Genomic DNA, 7,898 nt, shown 5'->3' with positions numbered 1-7,898 from the left:
TGCGATTGTCTGCCTGAGCTGATAAAACCCTTACACTAAGCGAAACATATAGAAAGAAACGTCCATTAATTTTATCCAAGACTTTCACTCCGAGAAGCTTGGTACTTTCCATCACAAATGCCATTGCCGTGGTTAGCTCTGCTATTGCGAAGAGTTCGTCTCTGTTGCTGTGGTATTCTCTGTGCGATTGTCTGCCTGAGATGATGAAACCCTTACCCCAACCATAACCGAAAGATATAGAGCCATCCGTAACGTTTAGCAAAACCTAATCCTACTTTCGGGGATAAGTTCTTTTAGTCTTATCGTGAGAAATGTTTTTCTAAAGTGAGTTCCGCCACCCACGATGATGAGCTGGGGTGCTTCTTCATGAGCGCTAATGTGGTACAGAGAAGTGGTTTAATCACAAGCTCTGTGCCTTAGATGATGTTCAATGTTCCTTTCATGGGAGCATCAAGAGAAGGGGCATGTTCTGAGTGGTAAAAAGGAAAAAAGTGCAGAAATTCATCAATTTGATCTAAACCTTAGTCTTAACTCTTAAAACATTAAATTGCAATTGCAGAAAAATTAAATTTAAAAACCAAAAACAAAAAAACACTTATTGTTCCAAACCCCACCAACAACATTTCAAGTTTAAAACGGGATAAAGTAATCAAGATATAAGACAATGGGAGATCAGTTGTAACGAATAAACACCCAAATTGCCCCTAGACTTAACCAATCAAACTCTATCCCTAACCGTAATCTTTGGGGTATTTCTAATCCAGCACTTGGGCATTGGCGGAGGTGCTCAGTTGACATGTGTTGGCTCTGGCATTCAACCCTAACCATAAAGTTAACCTAGTATTTTCAATCTGAAATGCCCTTGCCGTGGTTAGCTTGGCTACCGCGAAGAGTTGGTCTCTGTTGCTGTGGTATTCTCTGTGCGATTGACTGCCTGAGCTGACAAAACGCTAAGCGAAACATGTAGAAAGAGCCGTCCATTAATTTTATCCAAAACTTTCACTCCGAGAAGCTTGCTACTTTCCATCAGAAATGCCATTGCCGTGGTTAGCTTGGCTACTGCGAAGAGTTCGTCTCTGTTGCTGTGGTATTCTCTGTGCGATTGTCTGACTGAGCTGATAAAACCCTTACACTAAGCGAAACCTAGAAAGAGCCGTCCATTAATTTTATCCAAGTCTTTCACTCCGAGAAGCTTGGTACTTTCCATCAGAAATGCCATTGCCGTGGTTAGCTTGGCTACTGCGAAGAGTTCGTCTCTGTTGCTGTGGTATTCTCTGTGCGATTGTCTGCCTGAGCTGATAAAACCGTTAAGCTAAGCAAAACCTGGAAGGAGCCGTCTATTAAGTTTATCTAAGCCTTTCGCTCCGAGAAGCTTGGTACTTTCCATCAGAAATGCCATTGCCGTGGTTAGCTTGGCTACTGCGAAGAGTTCGTCTCTGTTGCTGTGGTGTTCTCTGTGCGATTGACTGCCTGAGCTGATCAAACCCTAACGCTAAGCGAAACATGTAGAAAGAGCTGTCCATTAATTTTATCCAAAACTTTCACTCCGAGAAGCTTGGTACTTTCCATCAGAAATGCCATTGCCGTGGTTAGCTTGGCTACTGCGAAGAGTTCATCTCTGTTGCTGTGGTATTCTCTGTGCGATTGTCTGCCTGAGCTGATAAAACCCTCACACTAAGCGAAACGTATAGAAAGAAACGTCCATTAATTTTATCCAAGACTTTAACTCCGAGAAGCTTGGTACTTTCCATCAGAAATGCCATTGCCGTGGTTAGCTTGGCTACTGCGAAGAGTTCGTCTCTGTTGCTGTGGTATTCTCTGTGCGATTGACTGCCTGAGCTGATAAAACCCTAACGCTAAGCGAAACATGTAGAAAGAGCTGTCCATTAATTTTATCCAAAACTTTCACTCCGAGTAGCTAGGTACTTTCCATCAGAAATGCCATTGCCGTGGTTAGCTTGGCTACTGCGAAGAGTTCGTCTCTGTTGCTGTGGTATTCTCTGTGCGATTGTCTGCCTGAGCTGATAAAACCCTTAAGCTAAGCAAAACCTAGAAAGAGCCGTCTATTAAGTTTATCTAAGCCTTTCACTCCGAGAAGCTTGGTACTTTCCATCAGAAATGCCATTGCCGTGGTTAGCTTGGCTACTGCGAAGAGTTCGTCTCTGTTGCTGTGGTATTCTCTGTGCGATTGTCTGCCTGAGCTGATAAAACCCTTACACTAAGCGAAACCTAGAAAGAGCCGTCTATTAATTTTATCTAAGTCTTTCACTCCGAGAAGCTTGGTACTTTCCATCAGAAATGCCATTGCCGTGGTTAGCTTGGCTACTGCGAAGAGTTCGTCTCTGTTGCTGTGGTATTCTCTGTGCGATTGTCTGCCTGAGCTGATAAAACCCTTACACTAAGCGAAACCTAGAATGAGCCGTCTATTAATTTTATCCAAAACTTTCACTGCAAGAAACTTGATACTTTCCATCAGGAATGCCATTGCAATAGTTAGCTTGGCTACTACAAAGAGTTGGTCTCTGTTGCTGTGGTATTCTCTGTGCGATTGTCTGCCTGAGCTGATAAAACCCTTACACTAAGCGAAACCTAGAAAGAGCCGTCTATTAATTTTATCCAAAACTTTCACTGCAAGAAACTTGATACTTTCCATCAGGAATGCCATTGCAATAGTTAGCTTGGCTACTACAAAGAGTTGGTCTCTGTTGCTGTGGTATTCTCTGTGCGATTGTCTGTCTGAGCTTATAAAACCCTTACACTAAGCGAAACGTATAGAAAGAAACGTCCAGTAATTTTATCCAAAACTTTTACTGTGAGAAGTTTGGTACTTTCCATCAGAAATGCCATTGCCGTGGTTAGCTTGTCTACTGCGAAGAGTTAGTCTGTTGCTGTGGTATTCTCTGTGCGATTGTCTGCCTGAGCTGATAAAACCCTTACACTAAGCGAAACATAAAGAGCCGTCCATTAATTATATCCAAGACTTTCACTCCGAGAAGCTTGGTACTTTCCATCAGAAATGCCATTGCCGTGGTTAGCTTGGCTACTGCGATGAGTTCGTCTCTGTTGCTGTGGTATTCTCTGTGCGATTGTCTGCCTGAGCTGATAAAACCCTTACACTAAGCGAAACCTAGAAAGAGCCGTCTATTAATTTTATCTAAGTCTTTCACTTCGAGAAGCTTGGTACTTTCCATCAGAAATGCCATTGCCGTGGTTAGCTTGGCTACTGCGAAGAGTTCGTCTCTGTTGCTGTGGTATTCTCTGTGCGATTGACTGCCTGAGCTGATAAAACCCTAACGCTAAGCGAAACATGTAGAAAGAGCTGTCCATTAATTTTATCCAAAACTTTCACTCCGAGTAGCTAGGTACTTTCCATCAGAAATGCCATTGCCGTGGTTAGCTTGGCTACTGCGAAGAGTTCGTCTCTGTTGCTGTGGTATTCTCTGTGCGATTGTCTGCCTGAGCTGATAAAACCCTTACACTAAGCGAAACATAAAGAGCCGTCCATTAATTTTATCCAAGACTTTCACTCCGAGAAGCTTGGTACTTTCCATCAGAAATGCCATTGCCGTGGTTAGCTTGGCTACTGCGAAGAGTTCGTCTCTGTTGCTGTGGTATTCTCTGTGCGATTGTCTGCCTGAGCTGATAAAACCCTTAAGCTAAGCAAAACCTAGAAAGAGCCGTCTATTAATTTTATCTAAGCCTTTCACTCCGAGAAGCTTGGTACTTTCCATCAGAAATGCCATTGCCGTGGTTAGCTTGGCTACTGCGAAGAGTTCGTCTCTGTTGCTGTGGTATTCTCTGTGCGATTGACTGCCTGAGCTGATAAAACCCTAACGCTAAGCGAAACATGTAGAAAGAGCTGTCCATTAATTTTATCCAAAATTTTCACTCCGAGAAGCTTGCTACTTTCCATCAGAAATGCCATTGCCGTGGTTAGCTTGGCTACTGCGAAGAGTTCGTCTCTGTTGCTGTGGTATTCTCTGTGCAATTGTCTGCCTGAGCTGATAAAACCCTTACACTAAGCGAAACATATAGAAAGAAACGTCCATTAATTTTATCCAAGACTTTCACTCCGAGAGGCTTGGTACTTTCCATCACAAATGCCATTGCCGTGGTTAGCTCTGCTATTGCGAAGAGTTCGTCTCTGTTGCTGTGGTATTCTCTGTGCGATTGTCTGCCTGAGATGATGAAACCCTTACCCCAACCATAACCGAAAGATATAGAGCCATCCGTAACGTTTAGCAAAACCTAATCCTACTTTCGGGGATAAGTTCTTTTAGTGTTATCGTGAGAAATGTTTTTCTAAAGTGAGTTCCGCCACCCACGATGATGAGCTGGGGTGCTTCTTCCTGAGCGCTAATGTGGTACAGAGAAGTGGTTTAATCACAAGCTCTGTGCCTTAGATGATGTTCAATGTTCCTTTCATGGGAGCATCAAGAGAAGGGGCATGTTCTGAGTGGTAAAAAGGAAAAAAGTGCAGAAATTCATCAATTTGATCTAAACCTTAGTCTTAACTCTTAAAACATTAAATTGCAATTGCAGAAAAATTAAATTTAAAAACCAAAAACAAAAAAACACTTGTATTGTTCCAAACCCCACCAACAACATTTCAAGTTTAAAACGGGATAAAGTAATCAAGATATAAGACAATGGGAGATCAGTTGTAACGAATAAACACCCAAATTGCCCCTAGACTTAACCAATCAAACTCTATCCCTAACCGTAATCTTTGGGGTATTTCTAATCCAGCACTTGGGCATTGGCGGAGGTGCTCAGTTGACATGTGTTGGCTCTGGCATTCAACCCTAACCATAAAGTTAACCTAGTATTTTCAATCTGAAATGCCCTTGCCGTGGTTAGCTTGGCTACCGCGAAGAGTTGGTCTCTGTTGCTGTGGTATTCTCTGTGCGATTGACTGCCTGAGCTGACAAAACGCTAAGCGAAACATGTAGAAAGAGCCGTCCATTAATTTTATCCAAAACTTTCACTCCGAGAAGCTTGCTACTTTCCATCAGAAATGCCATTGCCGTGGTTAGCTTGGCTACTGCGAAGAGTTCGTCTCTGTTGCTGTGGTATTCTCTGTGCGATTGTCTGACTGAGCTGATAAAACCCTTACACTAAGCGAAACCTAGAAAGAGCCGTCCATTAATTTTATCCAAGTCTTTCACTCCGAGAAGCTTGGTACTTTCCATCAGAAATGCCATTGCCGTGGTTAGCTTGGCTACTGCGAAGAGTTCGTCTCTGTTGCTGTGGTATTCTCTGTGCGATTGTCTGCCTGAGCTGATAAAACCGTTAAGCTAAGCAAAACCTGGAAGGAGCCGTCTATTAAGTTTATCTAAGCCTTTCACTCCGAGAAGCTTGGTACTTTCCATCAGAAATGCCATTGCCGTGGTTAGCTTGGCTACTGCGAAGAGTTCGTCTCTGTTGCTGTGGTGTTCTCTGTGCGATTGACTGCCTGAGCTGATCAAACCCTAACGCTAAGCGAAACATGTAGAAAGAGCTGTCCATTAATTTTATCCAAAACTTTCACTCCGAGAAGCTTGGTACTTTCCATCAGAAATGCCATTGCCGTGGTTAGCTTGGCTACTGCGAAGAGTTCATATCTGTTGCTGTGGTATTCTCTGTGCGATTGTCTGCCTGAGCTGATAAAACCCTCACACTAAGCGAAACGTATAGAAAGAAACGTCCATTAATTTTATCCAAGACTTTAACTCCGAGAAGCTTGGTACTTTCCATCAGAAATGCCATTGCCGTGGTTAGCTTGGCTACTGCGAAGAGTTCGTCTCTGTTGCTGTGGTATTCTCTGTGCGATTGACTGCCTGAGCTGATAAAACCCTAACGCTAAGCGAAACATGTAGAAAGAGCTGTCCATTAATTTTATCCAAAACTTTCACTCCGAGTAGCTAGGTACTTTCCATCAGAAATGCCATTGCCGTGGTTAGCTTGGCTACTGCGAAGAGTTCGTCTCTGTTGCTGTGGTATTCTCTGTGCGATTGTCTGCCTGAGCTGATAAAACCCTTACACTAAGCGAAACATAAAGAGCCGTCCATTAATTTTATCCAAGACTTTCACTCCGAGAAGCTTGGTACTTTCCATCAGAAATGCCATTGCCGTGGTTAGCTTGGCTACTGCGAAGAGTTCGTCTCTGTTGCTGTGGTATTCTCTGTGCGATTGTCTGCCTGAGCTGATAAAACCCTTAAGCTAAGCAAAACCTAGAAAGAGCCGTCTATTAAGTTTATCTAAGCCTTTCACTCCGAGAAGCTTGGTACTTTCCATCAGAAATGCCATTGCCGTGGTTAGCTTGGCTACTGCGAAGAGTTCGTCTCTGTTGCTGTGGTATTCTCTGTGCGATTGACTGCCTGAGCTGATCAAACCCTAACGCTAAGCGAAACATGTAGAAAGAGCTGTCCATTAATTTTATCCAAAACTTTCACTCCGAGAAGCTTGGTACTTTCCATCAGAAATGCCATTGCCGTGGTTAGCTTGGCTACTGCGAAGAGTTCATCTCTGTTGCTGTGGTATTCTCTGTGCGATTGTCTGCCTGAGCTGATAAAACCCTCACACTAAGCGAAACGTATAGAAAGAAACGTCCATTAATTTTATCCAAGACTTTAACTCCGAGAAGCTTGGTACTTTCCATCAGAAATGCCATTGCCGTGGTTAGCTTGGCTACTGCGAAGAGTTCGTCTCTGTTGCTGTGGTATTCTCTGTGCGATTGTCTGCCTGAGCTGATAAAACCCTTACACTAAGCGAAACCTAGAAAGAGCCGTCTATTAATTTTATCCAAAACTTTCACTCCGAGAAGCTTGGTACTTTCCATCAGAAATGCCATTGCCGTGGTTAGCTTGGCTACTGCGAAGAGTTCGTCTCTGTTGCTGTGGTATTCTCTGTGCGATTGTCTGACTGAGCTGATAAAACCCTTACACTAAGCGAAACCTAGAAAGAGCCGTCCATTAATTTTATCCAAGTCTTTCACTCCGAGAAGCTTGGTACTTTCCATCAGAAATGCCATTGCCGTGGTTAGCTTGGCTACTGCGAAGAGTTCGTCTCTGTTGCTGTGGTATTCTCTGTGCGATTGTCTGCCTGAGCTGATAAAACCGTTAAGCTAAGCAAAACCTGGAAGGAGCCGTCTATTAAGTTTATCTAAGCCTTTCGCTCCGAGAAGCTTGGTACTTTCCATCAGAAATGCCATTGCCGTGGTTAGCTTGGCTACTGCGAAGAGTTCGTCTCTGTTGCTGTGGTGTTCTCTGTGCGATTGACTGCCTGAGCTGATCAAACCCTAACGCTAAGCGAAACATGTAGAAAGAGCTGTCCATTAATTTTATCCAAAACTTTCACTCCGAGAAGCTTGGTACTTTCCATCAGAAATGCCATTGCCGTGGTTAGCTTGGCTACTGCGAAGAGTTCATATCTGTTGCTGTGGTATTCTCTGTGCGATTGTCTGCCTGAGCTGATAAAACCCTCACACTAAGCGAAACGTATAGAAAGAAACGTCCATTAATTTTATCCAAGACTTTAACTCCGAGAAGCTTGGTACTTTCCATCAGAAATGCCATTGCCGTGGTTAGCTTGGCTACTGCGAAGAGTTCGTCTCTGTTGCTGTGGTATTCTCTGTGCGATTGACTGCCTGAGCTGATAAAACCCTAACGCTAAGCGAAACATGTAGAAAGAGCTGTCCATTAATTTTATCCAAAACTTTCACTCCGAGTAGCTAGGTACTTTCCATCAGAAATGCCATTGCCGTGGTTAGCTTGGCTACTGCGAAGAGTTCGTCTCTGTTGCTGTGGTATTCTCTGTGCGATTGTCTGCCTGAGCTGATAAAACCCTTAAGCTAAGCAAAACCTAGAAAGAGCCGTCTATTAAGTTTATCTAAGCCTTTCACTCCGAGAAGCTTGGTA

General features: G+C 43.5%; 2 non-coding genes across 2 annotated transcripts; both read left to right on the top strand.

The window, feature by feature from the left end:
* The first annotated feature begins 265 nt into the window (after nucleotides 1-265).
* On the top strand, nucleotides 266-478 carry LOC130133694 (small nucleolar RNA U3). The gene has a single exon (XR_008813734.1). It is a non-coding gene; the product is annotated as a small nucleolar RNA U3 (small nucleolar RNA).
* A 3,770-nt stretch (nucleotides 479-4,248) lies between these two features.
* Nucleotides 4,249-4,461, top strand: LOC130133691 (small nucleolar RNA U3). The gene has a single exon (XR_008813732.1). It is a non-coding gene; the product is annotated as a small nucleolar RNA U3 (small nucleolar RNA).
* Nucleotides 4,462-7,898: the final 3,437 nt, after the last annotated feature.

This window comes from Lampris incognitus, unplaced genomic scaffold (genome assembly GCF_029633865.1).
Source record: "Lampris incognitus isolate fLamInc1 unplaced genomic scaffold, fLamInc1.hap2 scaffold_470, whole genome shotgun sequence".
Classification (NCBI taxonomy): domain Eukaryota; kingdom Metazoa; phylum Chordata; class Actinopteri; order Lampriformes; family Lampridae; genus Lampris; species Lampris incognitus.
This window is presented reverse-complemented; position numbering and strand designations above follow the sequence as displayed.